Raw genomic sequence first — 20,038 nt, 5'->3', positions numbered from 1 at the left:
CCTTATAGAGCTTTAATATGCTTACCATTTCTCCCTTTCCCCTGGTTCTCTCTTCTTTCGTAGCTGACAAATAGAACTGGAAATACAGATACCGTTAAACAGCCTACACTGGCTCAGAAGTATCGCATGTGTACATCTCTGACTCTGTCGAGTTAAGTCACGTTGGTAGCTTAGTCACAGGGGTCATAGAGGTGGCGTTTACTTCCATAGGAATCATAAAATGCAACAAGGCATAGCTCTTCTTAATAGAAAGTTACCGGTTGAGTTGTGGCCTCGCAATTTATAGGCTGATGTTTTAACCCAGAACGTGACTATCTAGGCAAATAAGGGCTTCCCTGGTGGCTCAGAAGGTACAGAATCTGCCAGCAATGCAGGAGACACAGGTTCAATCCCTGTGTCGGGAAGATCCCCTGGAGAAGGGCATGGCAACCCACTTCAATATTCTTGCCTGGAGAATCCCATGGACAGAGGAACCTGAGGGGGCTGCAGTCCTTGGGGTCTCAAAGAGTCAGACGCAAATGAGTAACTAACACTTTCACTTTTCAAGTCTTCTAAAGAGTTAAGCTAAAATGAGGTCACTAGCATGGACCCCAATCTAATAGGACTGGTGTCCTTATAAGAAGAGTAGGTTAGGACACAGACACATATACATCATGGTAAGACAGCAAGACAGCCATCTGCAAGCCAAGAGGTGAGGCCTCATAAGAAACCCACCCAACTGATATCTTGATCTCAGAATTCCAGTCTTCAGAATTGTGAGAAATTTAATTTCTGTTTTTTTCACTCACCCAGTCCATGATAGCTTGTTGTGGCACAAAACAAATAGAGATGGCAAGTTATTAAGATTTATCAGCATATCATTGCTAAAAACCCTTCAAAGGGTATCACAGTGGCTCTGATACAAAGAGCTCCTGAAACTCTAAAAACAGTAATATTCAACATTTATGGGGAGACAGCTTATTATATGCCAGGTGCTCTGCTGGAGGTGTGCGCTCCCAATCCTGACAGTCTTGCCTCCCTCCACAGTGGGGATGGTGGGGGGATGTAAGGGGTGGGCAGGAAGGCAGGAAGTGAGAGCAGAGAGACAAGGAGAGTGGATGCTCACACTTTCTCTTTTCAATCACTAGTGTGAGACTATTCATTTTACTCTGTAGTCCTCATTTTCCCCATCTGTAAAATGGATTTGTGTGATTTCCTACAAGCCCGTTCATCTTTGTCAGTCTTTAAGTCCAAGTTTCCATGATCTTACAGAAGGGTACGCTCTTAGTAATCCCTGGTAAGGGGAAAAGGCCTTGTCACTGCTCTCGTGCGGCTTACATATAATTGAAAAATAAATAAAACTATGTAAGGCCACACCTTCGGGAGTAATAGAAACAAACACATTATCAGTTACAGAGAAAAGCCGGCTGTGAATTCCTTTCCTTGACTCAAAATTCATTAATTTAATCAGCTCTCCTCCTGCTTCAGTCACCAAAGGTAGTACCCATCACAAAAGAGACAAGGTAGCTTCTCTCATTCTCTTGAGAGGTTACTGTTACCTGTGGGCTAGTTGCCCAGACTGCATGTCTGCAGCAGCCATCTCCCAGGACACGAGTTCTCCGTTACTCCACTGGGATCCAGAGATACCCCACATCCTTAGTCCATCACAGCCATGACCTCAGCCTCTGGGCTCACCACAGTGCTGCCTGAGCAAACATTTCTTTTCCAACTGTAATCACTTCTCTGAATGAGGCCAGCACAATTCAACTTTCATTCTAAGTCAATCATTCCAGTAATTCCCTGGTTGGAATACATTCTATAGGTATATATATACCTGTAGTGTACTGTGTGTATATATATATATATATTTACTTTTAATTTTTAATTTAATTTTAATTTCATGGCTGAAGTCACTATCTGCAGTGATTTTTGTAGCCCTAAAACATAAAGTCTATCACTATTTCCATTGTTTCCCCATCTATTGCCATGAAGTGATGGGACCAGATGCCAAGATCTTAGTTTTCGGAAGTTGAGTTTTAAACCAGATTTTTCGCTCTCCTCTCACTTTCATCAAGAGGCTCTTTAGTTCTTCTTCACTTTCTGCCTTAAGGTATCTGAGGTTCTTGATGTTTCTCCTGGCAATCTTGATTCCAGCTTGCACTTCATCCAGCCCGGCATTTTGCATGATGTACTCTACTTAAAAGTTAAATAAGCTGGGTGACAATTTGCAGCCTTGACGTACTCCTTTCCCAATTTGGAGCCAGTCTGTTGTTCCACGTCCAGTACTAACTGTTGCTTCTTGCCCTGCATACAGATTTCTCAGGAGGCAGGTAAGGCGGTCTGGTGTTCCCATCTCTTGAAGAATTTTCCAGTTTGTTGTAATCCACACAGTCAAAGACTTTGGTGTAATCAGTAAAGCAGAAGTAGATGTTTTTCTTGCTCCTTGGAAGAAAAGTTATGACCAACCAAGACAGCATATTAAAAACCATAGACATTACTTTGCCAACAAAGGTCCATCTAGTCAAAGCTATGGTTTTTCCAGTGGTCATGTGTGGATGTGAGAGTTGGACCATAAAGAAAGCTGAGCACTGAAGAACTGATGTTTTTGAACTATGGTGTTGGAGAAGACTTTTGAGAGTCCTTTGGACTGCAAGGAGATTGAACCAGTCAATCCTAAAGGAAATCAGTCCTAAATATTCATTGAAAGGACTGATGCTGAAGCTGAAACTCCAATACTTTGGTCATCTGATGTGCACAATTGACTCACTGGAAAAGACGCTGATGCTGGGAAAGATTGAAGGCAGGAGGAGAAGGGGACAACAGAGGATGAGACGGTTGGATGGCATCACCGACTCGATGGACATGAGTTTGAGCATGCTCCGGGTGTTGAGGATGGACAGGGAAGCCTGACGTGCTGCAGTCCATGGGGTCACAAAGAGTCAGACACGACTGAGTGACTGAATTGAACTGATGCACACGCACACACACACATACACACACACACATATATATATCTACATATATACATTTTTCTCTCTTTCTTTTCTTCAGATTTTTTATTGGTTAAGCCTAGCTCTGAAACTAGGTTACTTCTGGCAAGCCTCTGGAATTTCATCCAGAGCTTATTTTAGCCTGTTGAGAATATGAAATTGGACTCCAGTCTTGTGAGAATTGCCATTCCCCAGTAGAATTTTTAGAAGCTGTATTTTGGGTCAGATGCAAAAAAAAAAAAAAAAAAAAATCTGAGGAAAGCTTGTCTGTTGGCACCAATTCTGGCTTAATACTGAAGGAGAATCACAAATATATATTTTTAATGGAATACATGCTATAGGTCATCTAATCACTATATCAATGGATTGATCCTTTATTTTCTACCCTGTGTTAGATACTGTTCTCCCTCTTCATTATATAAAAATAACTGTGCCACCATCACTCTTGCAAGTAAATAAAACTCATATTAGAAGTGTCAGGTGAATAAATAATCACACAACCATGTGTATATGCCTTTTTGTACAATAATGAAGGGATTCCTTATCTATAATGTTTGGATGAGTCAAATAAGACTTCACAGGTATATGCCTTAACAGATGTTTCTATTAGGTTAATAGTATAATGTAGAAAATAGGGTAGGTAGTATACTGCTGCTGCTGCTGCTAAGTCGCTTCAGTCGTGTCTGACTCTGTGCGACCCCATAGACGGCAGTCCACCAGGCTCCGCCATCCCTGGGATTCTCCAGGCAAGAATACTGGAGTGGGTTGCCATTTCCGTCTCCAGTGCATGAACGGGAAAAGTGAAAGTGAAGTCGCTCAGTCGTGTCCGACTCTTAGCGACCCCATGGACTGTAGCCTACCAGGCTCCTCCGTCCATGGGATTCTCCAGGCAAGAGTACTGGAGTGGGGTGCCATTGCCTTCTCCCAATGTAGTGTACTATCCTATTTTAAAGATGATACCAAGAAAATTATCTTGTAAAAGCATGAAAATATCACTGGTGTTAAGAAGACTTGGGTTCAAATCCCAACACTGCCATTTATTGTTCTGTGAAAGTCACTCAGTCATGTCCTACTCTTTGTGACCCCATGGACTATACAGTCCATGGAATTCTCCAGGCCAGAATACTGGAGTGGGTAGCCTTTTTCTTCTCCAGGGGATCTTCCCAACCCAGGGATCAACCCAGGTCTCCTGCATTGCAGGTAGATTCTTTACGAGCTCAGCCACAAGGGAAGCTCATTTATCGTTAAAATACCTTGTAAAATGTGTTGCATTATTATTATTAAAATGATTTTCCTCCCACAGTACACTGTGTTATTTTACCTCCAGAAAGTAGAAAAATGGGGCCTAGTGGGGTGGCAATGTTGTACAATGGTTTGGGATACTACTGATGGCCGCCTCAGCTCTTTTTGGTACTGCAGATGCTGCAAAGTGAATAATTGCCTTTCACCTCTCTGTTCAGTCAGAATGTTTTCCATCTTTGCCTTGATTCAATTCACTCCTGTAAGCCATCTCTCCATAGCAACTCATCCTTTCATTCTCCTTGGCAGATAGTTTTTTTTTCCCTCATATTCATTGGTAATATAAAGCATGAATCGAGACTCATTCATGCAATCCTGGAAGCATACAACTTGAGAGAGCTAATTCTTGCTCTTTTTCTCTGTGACACCATACATGTTGTAGTAAATTGCTTTACTGGCACGACAACACTATTATTATAACTTTTAAGTCTTCAAACCAGATAGAGTCCTCCAACAATTTTTCCTTCTTTTTCAAACCTGTTTTGCTGTCTATGTTCTTTGAATTTCTACATAAATTTTTAAATCAGCATGTCAACTTGACAAAACATGTCAATAATCTTGATTTGTATTACATTGACTCTCTTCCTATATTAGGCTGAGAAGAATTGACACTTGAACCTTAGTCTTCCAGCCCAAAAAGCATGATAGATTTTCCATGTGATTAGAATTTATTTACTTTTAGCAATGGTTTATAGTTTTCAGTTTGATGTCTTATGCATATAGATCAGTGGAATGAAGTAGTAGTTCTAGAAACAGGTCAACATATACATGTCAATTAATTTTTGATAAAAATGTCATATTAATTCAATAGGGGAAACAGTATTTTAAATAAATGTTGATTCAGCAACTGTATATTCACATGAGAAATAACTTTTTCAATTCTTAATTCACAACATATGGAAAAAATTATCTTGAATCATATACCTAAACATAAAAGATGCAATTGTAAAACTTCTACTTGCAAACATAGGAAAAATCTGTAATCTTGCAGGATCTTGGGGCAAGTAACACTTTCTGAGTCAAAACAATAAAAACTTAAGCCATATAAAAATGGTCAGAATTGGATTTCATCAGAGTTGAAAACTTCAGCTCTTCCTAAGTCATTTTCAGGGAATGAAAGACAATCTGAAAAATGCAAGAATATATTCTCAGTCCATGTATCTGATAAAGGATTTGTATTCAGAAATAAAGAATTCTTTCAACTCAATTAGAAGATAATCCAATTAAGAAGTGGGCAAAACTTTCAGACACTTCTCTAAAACATACTAATGGCCAACAATCATTGCTCATTAAAGAAAAAATGCTTGACGTTATTGGTCATCAGTTCAGTTCAGTTCAGTTGCTCAGTCGTGTCCGACTCTATGTGACCCCATGGACTGCAGCATGCCAGGCTTCCTTGTCCATCACCAACACCCGGAGTTTACTCAAACTCATGTCCATTGAGTCGGTGATGCCATCCAACCATCTCATCCTCTGTCATCCCCTTCTCCTCCTGCCTTCAATCTTTCCCAGCATCAGAGTCTTTTCCAATGAGTCAATTGTGCACATCAGATGGCCAAAGTATTGGAGTTTCAGCTTCAGCATCAGTCCTTCCAATGAATATTCAGGACTGATTTCCTTTAGGATTGACTGGTTCGATCTCCTTGCAGTCCAAAGGACTCTCAAAAGTCTTTGCCAACACCATAGTTCAAAAGCATCAATTCTTCGGTGCTCAGCTTTCTTTATAGTCCAACTCTCACATCCATACATGACTACTGGAAGGGAAATACAAATTGAAACCACAGTGAAAAAAACAGTATATATCTGGGCTTCCCTGGTGACTCAGAAGGCAAAAAAGCCACTTTTAATAAGAGAGACCTGGGCTCTATCCCTGATTGTGAAAATCCCTTGGAGGAGGGCATGGCAATCCACTTCAGTATTCTTGCCTGGAGGATCCCTATGTACATAGTAGCCTGGCGAGCTACAATCCACAGGGTCACAAAGAGTCAGACAAGACTGAACGACTAAGCACCTCTACTGGAGAAGCCAAAATTCTAAAAAGCCTGACAGTATCAGTAGTAGTGAAGAAGATCTAGAATAATTGCAACTTCTGTACACTGGTTTTGTTAAGTAAAATAATAGAACTGTTCTGAAAAACTGTTTAACAGTTAATTATACACTGAGCATATGACCCTCTGATTTCACTCCTCTGTGTTAATGAACACCTTCTATAGATCCTTTCTGAGTATCATTCACGTTTGTTTGACTCCTTAGAACTAAAGGCAACACAATGGTAGTGTCAGACTTATTTTCACTTGTTTTCTTTGCTTCTTTCTTTTTTTAAACTGCATGTCCTAAAAAGAGAAAACAGCTGCTAATGGACAAATTAATGTTAGCAATTAACAAAAGTCAGTGAAAATGCAAATTTTAGGAAACTTGAGAAAATAGATTAAAACTGGTCTCATGCCATCAAAAGTGCTATGCATTTATTAATCTCTTGGCTTTCTTTTAGAACATTTAGACAAAACTTATACATTTGTCTTGAGTTTTTCTTTTCTAACAGAAACTTGTATTTTCTGATGAGGTGATCCTTCTTTTTTTCCTTCTTCTTCTCCTCCTCCTATCCCTCCCACTCCTGCTCCCCACTGCCTTAGCTCAGTGCTTTCTCACTTAACTAGCTTTAGAAGTGATGGATATGTTTAAGGTCTTAAAGTTGATGATGGTTTCATGGGTGTATACTTATCCCCAAACTCACTGAGTAGTATACATTCATATATACAGCTTTTTTAATATGTCAATCATAACTCAATAAAAACAAAACAAAAATATAAAAACAAAAATTTTATCTTTCATAAATACTTATTAAAATATTTAATGATAAAATGATGTATCTCCAGTTCCCTTCAAAGTAATATGGGATGGGAAATGAGTGGAGATAGATACAAAGCATGGTTAGTTACTAGTTGGTAATTAAGGAATATGGGTGAGGTATGTAATAAATAATTCTCTCTGGTTTGTGTACGTGTAACATTTTCTATAATAAATTTACCGAGTTCTTAAAAATATATACAATGAATAGCTTCTAGTATTTAAAAAAAAAAGACAAGAAAAAGTCTTCATAAAGGAGAAGAAATATTTAAGGTAGATTTGAAGAATGTGATCAAAGATAAGAAGAGAGGGAAGGTCTGAGGGTCTCTGGGAAGACACTTGGTTTGCAGAACCAGTATTTGACAGTGGTTTCAAAGCCTCGTTTTTCTTACTTGATGCGCTCTTTAATAGCAGAAATTGTGGGGAGAAAAAGCAAAGAGAAAGGAAATATGGTTAATTAAGGAGTTGTGAGGACCTTGCAAAAATAGCTGCTTCAGAAATTGGATTAAGCAACGTGTCCTTGAAAAATGAGATAATATTCAGATGAGTACAGCCAGATGACAAGCCCTCAGTAGAGTAATTAAGAGAATGGGTTAATGAGATTACAGTCATTTAAAGTTACTCAGGAAGTGTGTAGTGTTACTAGACACTGCCAAAAACAGACAAACAGCAAGGATGGGTATGCTGGACACTCACATGTGCGTGTACATGCTCAAGCACACACACACCCATGCAACTTCTTTAGTTCTCTACAAGACAATGGATGTCCTCAAATCATGTCTGTACTTTATTTAGTCTCCAGTTTGATGAGATCCCTTGAGGATCAAGTACAGTAACAGTAACAGGCATTTCTTCTCTATTCTACACCTTTTCTTAAATTTTTGCTTTTTTAATCAAAACTAGAAATCAATGCACCCTCAACTACTGTGTGAAAGAATTTAAGTAGTTTAGAAACAAACTTTGGTAAGATGAAATGAGTTTTAAATTCATCTTTTCATTTTTTCAAAGAAGAAGTTATTGATCTCAATATTGAATTTCTTTTCTTTGCATGTATAAGGTGGAATATTTTTCTAAGCTTGAATCCCAGTTTCTGTTCAACGTCAATTACCAAAACGTGACATGATTTTGAAGGGTTTGATTTTATTTTATAATTTCATATATCACATATGACGAGTTTTTGTCAGTGTGGGAAAAGTTGGCAAGTAGGAATCAGGGAGGAAATGAGAGGAGCAGGAGAAAGTGAAAGATGGTGAAGAGGGCATAGGATCCACCATATACTAAAAACATGATGCTAGCCAGGAGTTCTCAATGTGTCTTTTTCGGTGTATAAGCTAGGTATTCAGGATTTGAATATCATCATTCCCATTTCACAGATGAGTAAAATGATTTCAGAGATGTACATCCATTATCATGTACAGTAATAGTGACAGTCAAAATTTGAAATCAAGCCTGCCACTTTGAATTCACCCTCTCAGCCTGCTTTTATCAAAATTAAATAAGCTCTTTTTATTATAAACATTATTTGCTCACAATAAAAATGCCTAATTAATCAGGTTAACAATAGGAGTAATCTACAAAGATTCCACTTTCTCCTGTTACTTCTATGCGATTTCATGTCCTGATTTGTGAAATGAAGTGATTTTTAAAGTCTCTTTAAACAGTCCCATTTTATAATGCATGCTTATGTGCTAAGTCATTTCAGTCATGTCTGACTCTTTGAGACCCTATGGATGGTAACCCACTAGGCTCCTCTGTCCATGGGATTCTCTGGGCAAGAATACTGAAGTGGGGTATCATGCCCTCCTCCAGGAGATTGATCTTCTGGACTCAGGGATCAAACTTGTGTCTCTTACACCTGCCTGCATTGGCAGGTGCTTTCTTTATAACTAGTGCCACCCAGAAAGCATGATTTTATAATATATGACTCCAAAATTTTGTAGAGAAAAATCTGGATGTTATTTTGTATACCTAGTACATCTACAGGAATTAATCATAACTTTTTGCCACCTAAGATATAATCAAGTAAACTTTATGAAGCACTGTAATAGTCCAGGCTATCTGCCACTTCCTGTAATATACTGGAATATAAAGATAAAAGTCACTCCCACTACCTTTCACAAGTTCATAGAAAGTTACACTGAGAAGAAGAAAAGCAAAAGCAAGTAAAAAAACAAGTGCAATGTCATGGGAACTCAGAGAAACAATGATGGGACCTACCTCCAATTACCTTTAGGTTGCCATTAAAATTAAATGCTTTAAATATTTCAATATTTCATCATAGAACATCTTTGAAATCCAATGTGTGTTTTATATTTACAATAATCTCCATTCAAATTGTCCCCATTTCAAATACTCAGTGTCTATATGTGTCAATCAGACTGGACTGCACTGCAAAACTCTAGAATTTTACAATTATATTTGCCGTAATGGAATAGAGAAACTCTATTATGAAAAAGATGTAGTTATTTTTCCATAGTGATAAACAAAACTATGACACATTCCCATTTGTTTCTTGAGTTAAGAGTTAAATTTTTCTCCTACTTTAATAATAATCATGTGATTGTTATTGGAACTGTGCTTCCAAACTCATATATGAACAAGAGACTGTATTATGGTCAAATGTTACAGAAAGTCTAGCTATAGGAGTCACTAATGTATCTGATATGGTTATCTTTGAGTTCTATTCCATTAGGCATAGTGATAAAGAAATTCGATAACCAGGTGATGGAGCAAATTATAAAAAATGAATCTCACACATTATTGTCAGCTCGTTTCCTTTATTTCTCCTCATTTGGTGTCTCCAAATGAGGAGAAACGTGTTGAGATTTTTCATAGATCCAACCAAAACTTCCAAGCCAGCAACAGTTCTAACTAAGGCTGTAGTGCAGTGCTAACACATAATATACAGCAATCGCCTATCAAAATCTCACATACTAATATTTCATTATTTGAAAGAATATGATATTTTCCAATTATTATTATTATTATAGTAACATGATGACCTATATAGTTTAGGACAGTTATCTTTTGCATAAACTGTACGCAGCACGTAGGAATAAATTTCCTTCTCTCTGGCTTATTCTCCAAATGAACCCTGCAGATCTTCACTAGTATGCCTGACCCATTCAACTGAATCTCCTGCTGTTAACTAATGAATTTTCAGACCCAAATATCGATTTTTCTTTCCTTCTTAAATTTAAAACCAACTAGAGAACAAATCAAATGAGGATGGAACCCTCATGGTGGGGGTGCAGCCTTTATCAGAAGGAGTATCAGAGAGCTTGGTCTCTCTCTTTCTGCCATGTGAGGACGTAGGAAGAAGGTGGCTGTCACCAAGCTAAAAAGAGCCTTTTCCACAGGGAAATGAATTTCCCTACACCTCAATCTCAGATGTCCCTGCCATGAGAACTGTGAGAAACAAATTCTTGTGGTTTAAACTATCCAATCTATGCTGTTTTGTTATGGCAGCCTGTGTTGACTAATGTGTGGAAAATTCTGAAAGAGATGGGAATACCAGACCACCTGACCTCCCTCTTGAGAAATCTGTATGCAGGTCCGGAAGCAACAGTTAGAACTGGGCCTGGAACTACAGACTGGTTCCAAACAGGAAAAGGAGTACGGCAAGGCTGTTTATTGTCATCCTGCTTATTTAACTTATATGCAGAGTACATCATGAGAAACACTGGGCTAGATGAAGCACAAGCTGGAATCAAGATTGCCAGGAGAAATATCAATAACCGCAGATATGCAGATGCTGCTGCTGCTGCTGCTGCTAAGTCGCATCAGTCGTGGCCAACACCACCCTTATGGCAGAAAGTGAAGAAGAACTAAAGAGCCTCTTGATGAAAGTGAAAGAGGAGAGTGAAAAAGTTGACGTAAAGCTCAACATTCAGAAAACAGAAATGGCATCTAGTCCCATCACTTCATGGGAAATAGATGGGGAAACAGTGGAAACAGTGTCAGACTTTATTTTTTTTGGCTCCAAAATCACTGCAGATGGTGACTGCAGCCATGACATTAGAAGACACTTGCTCCTTGGAAGAAAAGTTATGACCAACCTAGACAGCATATTAAAAAGCAGAGACATTACTTTGCCAACAAAAGTCCATCCAGTCAAGGCTATGGTTTTTCCAGTAGTCATGTATGGATGTGAGAGTTGGACGCCAAAGAAAGCTGAGCACCGAAGAATTGATGCTTTTGAACTGTGGTGTTGGAGAAGACTCTTGAGAGTCCCTTGGACAGCAAGGAGATTAAACCAGTCCATCCTAAAGGAAATCAGTCCTGAATATTCATTGGAAGAACTGATGCTGAAGCTGAAACTCCAATACTTTGGCCGCCTGATGCGAAGAAATGGCTCATTAGAAAAAACCCTGATTTGGGGAAAGATTGAAGGCAGGAGGAGAAGGGGATGTCAGAAGTTGAAAAAGTTGAATGGCATCACCAACTCAATGGGCATGAGTTTGAGTAAACACCAGAAGTTGGTGATGGACAGGGAGGCCTGGCATGCTGCAGTCCATGGGGTGGCAAAGAGTCAGACACGACTGAGTGACTGAACTGAATTGTTGACTAATATGCCTTGTATCTATCTCCCAAACCTTCTCTGTATCTCAATTTCATCATATATAAGGTTGGTATCAAACACTCCATCCCAGCTTCCTTGTTGTATTGTATGGAGGAACTGAGAAACAAATATGATCATGTCCTAAAAATTGCTTTACAGCCTGTGTGTGTGTGTGTGTGTGTGTGTGTGTGTGTGTGTGTGTGTGTGCATGCTCAGTTGCTAAACTGTGTCCAACTCTATGACCCCATGGACTATAGCCCACCAGGCTCTTATGTCCATGGAATTCTCCAGGCAAGAATACTGGAGTGGTTTGCCATTTCCTTCTCCAGGGCAACTTTCTGACCCAGGGATTGGACCCTCATCTCCTGCACTGCAGGCAGATTCTTTACTGTTGAACTACAGGGGAAGCTCCTTTGCAACCTGTACAAAAGCTATAAAAGTCAGTAAAAAGACTGACTACCAATAGCGTTTCAGTGTCTCTTGTTTTCCCTCTGTAGAATTTCTGTCTTCCCAGGCTTGGTCATCTGCTCAGTCCATGGTCACTCCTTGTTAATGAGTGCTAGTAACATTAAGGTAACATTATCAGCGATCACGGCATAGATTAAAAAGTGACAGTAGCTCTACTGGGAAGTATTCTTGCCAAGCACTGTTGTTTAAACTGAATTAGCATCCCATGAGCAGGAGGAGCACAGCAGAGATTCCTTACAGGCCATCCATCAGTGGACACTATCAGCGGACCTTGGTTAGAAACAGCCCTGTACTGATGGCCCCATGTGACGATGGCCAAATCACTTAGCCTCTCTGAACTTGAGTAGTAAAAGCTGCTAAATTGTATTAATGGGGGCTCTTATCTTACAAGCCTAGTGTGGAATAAAAATCCTCCAAAGTCTTGACAATTCCTTTGTTCAAGGTGAGGTCCAGGAATAATATGCTGATAGGAGGAAGGGGAGGAGTCAGCAGTGCCTGGGGTGAGCTCTGGATCCAATGTGCGTGGCTGCACATCCTTGGCTGCATCATTCAACCACATCGTTGAACAGATACTATACATTACTCGTGGTGCTGAGGATATGATACACAAAACATACAAAGTTCTTATCCTCATGTGAAGCAAACAGAATAAATATATCAAATATTCTATACAATCAGATGCAATAAGTACTATGGAAGAAAATAAAGAGATAATGAAAAATACAGAAGTTAGGTGTGAAAAGAAATCCCTGTGGATTGAAGGTAAAAAAGTATTCTAAGGAAGGAAATCACCATCTCGACAGACGTGAGTTTGAGCAAGCTCTGGGAGCTGGCGATGGACAGGGAAGCTGGAATGCTGCAGTCCATGGGTTCCCAAAGAATCAGACACGACTGAGGGACTGAACTAAACTGAAGAAAGGACAAGTCAGTGAAGAAGCCCCGGCAGAAAAGAACATGATGTTTGTGAAGAAAAACGAGAAAACTGGTGTGGCTGGAGCAGATGTGTGAGGGAGGTTGTGCCAGGAAATAAGAAAGGTCAGCCAATCAACTTCAAGTTCACCAGCTTTGGAAAGCTTATTATACATTTTAAATTCATAAATTTTTATATATAAATATATATAAATATACATTTTTAAATTTATAAATGTATATAAAATGTACATAAATGTATATAAATATACATTTTTAAATTTATAAATTTAAAATGTATAATAAGCTTTCCAAAACTGATGAAGTTGATTGCCTGACCTTTCTTATTTCCTGGCACAACCTCCCTCACACATCTGCTTCAGCCACACCAGTTTTCTCGTTTTTCTTCACAAACATCATGTTCTTTTCTGCCGGGGCTTCTTCACTGACTTTTCCTTTCTTCAATTCAGTTCAGTCGCTCAGTTTTCCCTTGTGGCTCGGGTGGTAAATAATCTACCTGTAATGCGGGAGACCTGGGTTTGATCCCTGGGTTGGGAAGATCTCCTGGAGAAGGGAAAGGCTACCCACTCCCGTATTCTGGCCTGGAGAATTCCATGGACTGTATAGTCCATGGGCTCACAAAGAGTCGGACAAGACTGAGTGACTTGCACTTTCACTTTTTACTTTCTACAGAATCCAATGTTACTCCTAATGGCCTGGGGTTTTGTCAGGATACCGTGAAATACTGTATGTGAAAGCACACTGCATCTTGAAATTGTAGGAAATCTTCTAAATGGTGAGAAATCAGCTGAGCATGCCTCCTGGATTCAGTTCCATTCTTTCCTGAAGAATAACCTACCAGCTACTCTTCTGCTTGTTGTTACTGTTTTTCAGTAGCTAAGTCATGTCACACTCTTTGTGACCCCATGGACCGTAGCCCACCAGGTTCCTCTATCCATGGGATTTTCCGCAAGAGTATGGAATGCGTTGCCACTTCCTTCTACAGACTCTTCTACTACTATGACCTAGAGTCTCAAACATCTTGCACATTCTCTGAATTAACTCAAAAGTTCAGCTGAATTCTTAAATGAGAAAATAGACACAAAGCTTTTAGAAGAGTTGCAACATTGTCAGTTTTAGCCACTGTTATTATATTCTCATTACTCTTGTAAGCTGGTCAGAAAACATACGAAAGGACTTTGAAAAATCCTTGTTTTGGACTCTCTCCTTAAAGAGATGAGTGGACACTGGCCTCTGTATTTCTTCTTCTCAGTGATACAATCAGAAAGGAGACAGACACTCATAAATTAGTTACAATTACATTTCTAATAAAGGATGAGAACTTCAAGAAATTATTTCCTATGGAGCCCCAATATTTTTTAATAAATGCGAGTAAGGTTGAGCCTTAAGGTGAGGGTAAAAAGTGAATAAGGATGATGGGGGAGTACTAGTTTTATATATATATATATATATATTATATATATATATATATAATGGAATGGAATGGATGAATTTAACTCAAATGACCATTATACCTGCTACTGTGGGCAAGAATCCCTTAGAAGAAATGGAGTAGCCATCATGGTCAACAAAAGAGTCTGAAAAGGGGTGCTTGGATGCAGTCTCAAAAACAACAGAATGATATCTGTTCATTTCCAAAGCAAATCATTCTATATCTTGGTAATATAAGTCTATGCCCCAACCAGTAATGCTGAAGAAGCTGAAGTTGAATGGTTCTATGAAGACATATAAGATCTTCTAGAACTAACACCTGAAAAAGAGGTACTTTTCATTGTAGGAGACTGGAATGCAAAAGTAGGAAGTCAAGAGATACATGGAGTAACAGGCAAATTTGGCCTTGGAGTAAAAAATGAAGCCAGACAAAGGCTTACAGAGTTTTGCCAAGAGAAAGCACTGGCCATAGCAAACACCCTCTTCCAACAACACAAGAGAAAACTCTACACGTGGGCATCACCAGATGGTCAACACCGAAATCAGATTGATTATATTCTTTGCAGCCAAAGATGGAGAAGCTCTATGCAGTCAGCAAAAACAAGACTGGGAGCTGACTGTGGCTCAGATCATGAACTCCTTATTGCCAAATTCAGACTTAAATTGAAGAAAGTAGGGAAAACCTCTAGGCCATTCAGGTCTGACCTAAATCAAATCCCTTACGATTATACAGTGGAAGTGACAAATAGATTCAAGGGATTAGATCTGATAGACAGAGTTCCTGAAGAACTATGGACAGGTCGTGACATTGTACAGGAAGCAGTGATCAAGACCATCCCCAAGAAAAGGAAACGCAAAGAGGCAAAATGGTTGTCTGAGGAGGCCTTAGAAATAGCTGAGAAAATAAAAGACACAAAAATCAAAGGAGAAAAGGAAAGATATACCCATTTGAATACAGAGTTCCAAAGAATAGCAAGGAGAGATAAGAAAGCCTTCCTCAGTGATCAAAGCAAAAAAATAAAGAAAATAAAAAAATGAGAAAGACTAGAGATCTCTTCAAGAAAATTAGAGATACCAAGGGAACATCTCATGCAAAGAAGGTCACAATAAAGGACAGAAATGGTACGGACCTAACAGAAGCAGAAGATATTAAGAAGAGGTGGTAAGAATACACAAAAGAACTTTACAAAAAAAGATCTTCATGACCCAGATAATCACGATGGTGAGATCACTCACCTAGAGCCAGACATCCTCGAATGTGAAGTCAAGTGGGCCTTAGAAAGGATCACTGTGAACAAAGCTAGTGGAGGTGATAAAATTCCAATTGAGCTATATCAAATGATAAAAGATGATGCTGTGAAAGTGCTGCACTCAATATGCCAAAAAATTTGGAAAACTCAGCATTGGCACAGGACTGGGAAAGGTCAGTTTTCATTCCAATCTCAAAGAAAGACAATTCAAAGACAGCTTAAACTGCCACACAGTTGCACTCATCTCACACACTAGCAAACTAATGCTCAAAATTCTCCAAGCCAGGCTTCAACAGTACGTGAACCATGAACTTCCAGATGTTTAAGCTGGATTTAGAAAAGGCAGAGGAACCAGAGATCAAATTGTTAACATCCATTGGATCATCAAAAAAGCAAGAGTTCCAAAAAAAATCTACATTTGCTTTATTGACTACACCAAAGCCTTTGACTGTATGGATCAAAACAAACTGTGGAAAATTCTTAAAAAGATGGGAATACTAGACCACCTGACCTGCCCTTTGAGAAATCTGTATGCAGGTCAGGAAGCAGCAGTTAGAACTGGACATGGAGCAACAGACTGGTTCCAAATAGGGAAGGGAGTACGTCAAGGCTGTATATTGTCACCCTGCTTATTTAACTTCTATGCAGAGTACATCATGAGAAACGCTGGGCTGGATGAAGCACAAGCTGGAATCAAGATTTCCAGGAGAAATATCAATAACCTCAGATATAGAGTACTGCATTTTGGACTCTTTTGTTGACCATGATGGCTACTCCATTTCTTCTAAGGGATTCTTGCCCACAGCAGTAGACATAATGGTCCTCTGAGTTAAATTCACCCATTCCAGTCCATCTTAGTTCGCTGATTCCTAGAATGTCGACGTTCACTCTTGCCATCTCCTGTTTGACCACTTCCAATTTGCCTTGATTCATGGACCTAACATTCCAGGTTCCTATGCAATATTGCTCTTTACAGCATCGGACTTTGCATCTATCACCAGTCACATCCACAGTTGGGTATCGTTTTTGCTTTGGCTCCGTCCCATCATTCTTTCTGGAGTTATTTCTCCACTGATCTCCATTAGTATATTGGGCACCTACTGACCTGGGGAGTTCATCGTTCAGTGTCCTATCTTTTTGCCTTTTCATACTGTTCATGGGGTTCTCAAGGCAAGAATACTGAAGTGGTTTGCCATGCCCTTCTCCAGTGGACCACAATCTGTCAGACCTCTCCACCATGACCCATCCGTCTTGGGTGGCCCCACACGGCATGGCTTAGTTTCATTGAGATAGACAAGGCTGTGGTCCGTGTGATCAGATTAGCTAGTTTTCTGTAGTTTTAGTTTTAGTGTGTCTGCCCTCTGATGCCCTCTCGCAACACTTACCGTCTTACTTGGGTTTCTCTTACCTTGGGCCTTGGGTAATTCCTCTCGCCGCCGCCGCCGGCCCCCAGCCTCAGGCCCAGCCTAGCCCCTGTTGGCCGCCGCCCCTAGCCCCCCGGCCCCCAGCCCAGCCTAGCCCCTCTCGGCCGCCGCTCCCGGCCCCCAGGCCCTGGCCCAGCCTAGGCCCTGTCGGCTTCTGCCGCTGGCCCCCGGCCCGGCCCAGCCCCTGTCGGCCGCCACCCCAGGCCCCCGGCCAGTCCTAGCCCCTGTCGGCCGCCACCCCCGGCCCATGGTCCAGCCTATCCCCAGTCGGCCGCCGCCCCCGGCCCCCGGCCCCCGGCCCAGCCTAGCTTCTCTCGGCGACGCTTCTGCGCCAATCCGTTGCAGCCGCCTCGGTTCTTGAGAGTCCCTTGGACTGCAAGGAGATCCAATCAATCCATCCTAAAAGAGATCAATCCTGGGTGTTCATTGGAAGGTCTGATGTTGAAGCTGAAACTCCAATACTTTGGCCACCTCATGCGAAGGGTTGACTCATTGGAAAAGACCCTAATGCTGGGTAGGATTGGGGGCGGAAGGAGAAGGGGACGACAGAGGATGAGATGGTTGGATGGCATCACCGACTCGATGGACATGGGTTTGGGTGGACTCCGGGAGCTGGTGATGGACAGGGAGGCCTGGTGTGCTGCAATTCATGGGGTCGCAAAGAGTCAGACACGACTGAGCGACTGAACTGAAGTGAACAGATATAGAGATGACACCATCCTTATGGTAGAAAGTGAAGAAGAACTAAAGAGTCTCCTGACGAAAGTGAAAAAGGAGAGTAAAAAAGTTGGCTTAAAGCTCAACTTTCAGAAAACTAAGATCATGGCATCCGTTCCCATCTTTTCAAGGCAAATAGATGAGGAAAAAATGGAAACAGTGAGAGACTTTATTTTGGGGGGCTCCAAAATAGCTGCAGATGGTGACTGCAGCCATGAAATAAAAGATGCTTGCTCCTTGGAAGAAAAGCTATGACCAAACTAGACAGAATATTAAAAAACAGAGTCATTACTTTGTCATCAAAGGTCTGTCTAGTCAAAGCTATGGTTTTTCCAGTGGTCATGTATGGATGTGACATTTGGACTCGAAAGAAAACTGATTGCTGAAGAATTGATGCTTTTGTACTGTGGCGTTGAAGAAGACTTTTGAGAGTCTCTTGGATAGCAACGGATCCAACTAGTCCATCCTAAAGGAGATCAGTCCTGGGAGTTCATTGGAAGGACTGATGTTGAAGCTGAAACTTCAATACTTTGGAGACCTGATGTGAAGAACTGACTCATTGGAAAAGACCCTGATGCTGGAAAATATTGAAAGCAGGAGGAGAAGGGAAAGACAGAGCATGAGATGGTTGGATGGCATCACCGACTCTACGCATACGAGTTTGAGTAAGCTCTGGGAGCTGCTGATGGACAGGGAATCCTGTGCTGTAGTTCATGGATTCTCAAAGAATCAGATACGACTGAGAGACTTAACTGATCTGACTGATATATATACACATATATATGCATATATATAATAATATATATGCACATATAATTATTAGTATTTTTTCACAGTGTTTAATTGAAGTATAGTTGACTTACAATGTTATATTAATTTCAGATATATAGCAGAGCGATTCAAGACCTTTATATATTGCTCCCATACAAAAAAGTTATTATAAAATGTTGACTGCATTGCCTGTGCTGTGCATCAAGTCCCTGTGGTATATTTAGTTTAAAAATATTAGTTTGAACCTCTTAATCCACCTCACCCATATCAACTCTCTGGCAATTGATAGTTTATTCTGTATCTGTTTTTGTTTTGTTATATTGTTCATTGATTTTGTTTTTTAGATTCCTCATGTAAGTGAAACATGTTGCATTTGTCTTCTTTTGTCTGACTTATTTCACTAGGCATAATACCTCCATGCTGTTGCAAATAGCAAGATTTCATCATTTCATAGTTGAGAAATATTCAACTTTCCATGCACACACACACACACACACATTATACCATACTTTCTTTTTCCATTCATCTGTTGATGGGTGCTTAGTTTGCTCTCATATCTTGACTATTGTAAACAATGCTGCTGTGAACACTAGAGTGCATATTCTTTTTTTAATTAGTTTATATTTTATTTTTTAACTTTACAATATTGTATTTGTTTTGCCATACATTGACACGAATCCACCATGGGTGTACATGTTTTCCCCCCTCCAGAACCCCCCTTCCACCTCCCTCCCCATCCCATCCCTCCAGGTCATCCTGGTGCACCAGCCCTGAGCACCCTGTATCATGCATTGAACCTGGACCGGAGGTTTGTTTCACATATGATAATTTACATGCTTCCATGCCATTCTCCCATATCAACCCACCCTCGCCCTCTCCCATAGAGTCCATAATACTGTTCCATTTATCTGTGTCTCTTTTGATGTCTCGCATACAGGGTTATCTTTACCGATTGACTAAATACCATATATATGTGCTAGTATGCTGTATTGGTGTTTTTCTTTCTGGCGTACTTCACTCTGTATAATAGGCTCCAGTTTCATCCACCTCATTAGAACTGATTCGCATGTATTCTTTTTAATGGCTGAGTAATATTCCATTGTGTATATGTACCACAGCTTCCTTATCCATCCGTCTGCTGATGGGCATCTAGGTTGCTTCCGTGTCCTGGCTATTAAAAACAGTGCTGCAATGAACATTGGAGTACACGTATCTTTTTCAAGTCTGGTTTCCTCAGTGTGTATGCTCAGCAGTGGAATCGCTGGGTCATATGGCAGTTCTATTTCCAGTTTTTTGAGAAATCGCCACACTGTTCTCCATAGTGGCTGTACTAGTTTGCATTCCCACCAACACTGTAAGAGGGTTCCCTTT

The 20,038-nt window shown here is 40.3% G+C and overlaps 1 long non-coding RNA gene across 1 annotated transcript in view; it reads left to right on the top strand.

The window, feature by feature from the left end:
• Positions 1 to 20,038, top strand: part of LOC145508938 (uncharacterized) — a 74,284-nt gene that overhangs the window by 30,952 nt on the left and 23,294 nt on the right. The window lies entirely within an intron of this gene.

This window comes from Giraffa tippelskirchi, chromosome 6 (genome assembly GCF_054371585.1).
Source record: "Giraffa tippelskirchi isolate mGirTip1 chromosome 6, T2T-mGirTip1v1.2.pri, whole genome shotgun sequence".
NCBI lineage: Eukaryota > Metazoa > Chordata > Mammalia > Artiodactyla > Giraffidae > Giraffa > Giraffa tippelskirchi.
Note: the sequence above shows the minus strand (reverse complement) of the source record. Positions and strands in the feature narration are given on the sequence as shown.